Source organism: Oryzias melastigma, linkage group LG20, assembly GCF_002922805.2.
Source record: "Oryzias melastigma strain HK-1 linkage group LG20, ASM292280v2, whole genome shotgun sequence".
Classification (NCBI taxonomy): Eukaryota; Metazoa; Chordata; class Actinopteri; order Beloniformes; family Adrianichthyidae; genus Oryzias; species Oryzias melastigma.
The window spans coordinates 11,967,943-11,968,336 of record NC_050531.1 but is presented as its reverse complement, the minus strand read 5'-3'; the positions used below and the strand labels follow the sequence as shown (position 1 = coordinate 11,968,336).

The 394-nt window shown below is 37.6% G+C and overlaps 1 protein-coding gene across 4 annotated transcripts in view; it reads right to left on the bottom strand.

The window, feature by feature from the left end:
• LOC112151346 (myosin VIIA and Rab interacting protein) overlaps positions 1 to 394 on the bottom strand; it is a 113,093-nt gene that overhangs the window by 102,718 nt on the left and 9,981 nt on the right. The window lies entirely within an intron of this gene.

Below are 394 nucleotides of genomic sequence, written 5' to 3'. Positions count from 1 at the left end.
CAAAAAAAAAAAAAAAACATTTTTACTGTTTACACCTTCATCACTGGCTTAGAAAAGATGGATGGGGAAATAAAAATTATTTTAAACTTTATCAGTTTCCTTGGCTGACTGTGATTATTCACATATATTAAAAACATCTGTACTTTTCAAGTTAGAGTAAAGTCAGTTATATTACATCATGCTTTCCCTCGATTCCACAAAAATCAAAGGCAACTTTTGAAGCAAGAACACAAAGGAAAAGAGATGGGCAGCACAACCTTCATCTTGGGCTGAGCATTTCAAACAGCGTGTGATCAGTCATCACTGTTTGACCTCTACCTGCTGTGTTACATCAATCACTGCCTGGCTAAACAGCACTCCGTGCAGAGCTGGAGATGGTGCTGAAAAGGTGAGA